This window comes from Arachis ipaensis, chromosome B09, assembly GCF_000816755.2.
Source record: "Arachis ipaensis cultivar K30076 chromosome B09, Araip1.1, whole genome shotgun sequence".
Classification (NCBI taxonomy): Eukaryota; Viridiplantae; Streptophyta; class Magnoliopsida; order Fabales; family Fabaceae; genus Arachis; species Arachis ipaensis.
In genome coordinates, this window is record NC_029793.2 from 19,827,259 (window position 1) to 19,827,626 (window position 368).

Genomic DNA, 368 nt, shown 5'->3' on the forward strand with positions numbered 1-368 from the left:
AAGTGGGCCCCGGAAGTGGATTTATGCATCAATTACTTACTCATGTAAACCTTAGTAGCTAGTTTATTATAAATAGGACATTTTACTAGTCTTTTTGACCATCTTTGGACGCCTGGTTCTTAGATCAGAGGGGCTGGCCATTCGACCATGCCTGGACCTTCACTTATATATTTTTAACGGTAGAGTTTCTACACTCCATAGATTAAGGTGTGGAGCTCTGCTGTTCCTCAAAGATTAATGCAAAGTACTACTGTTTTCTATTCAATTCATCTTATTTCGCTTCTAAGATATTCATTCGTACTTCAATCTGAATGTGATGAACGTGACAACCATCATCATTCCCTATGAACGCGTGCCTGACAACCACT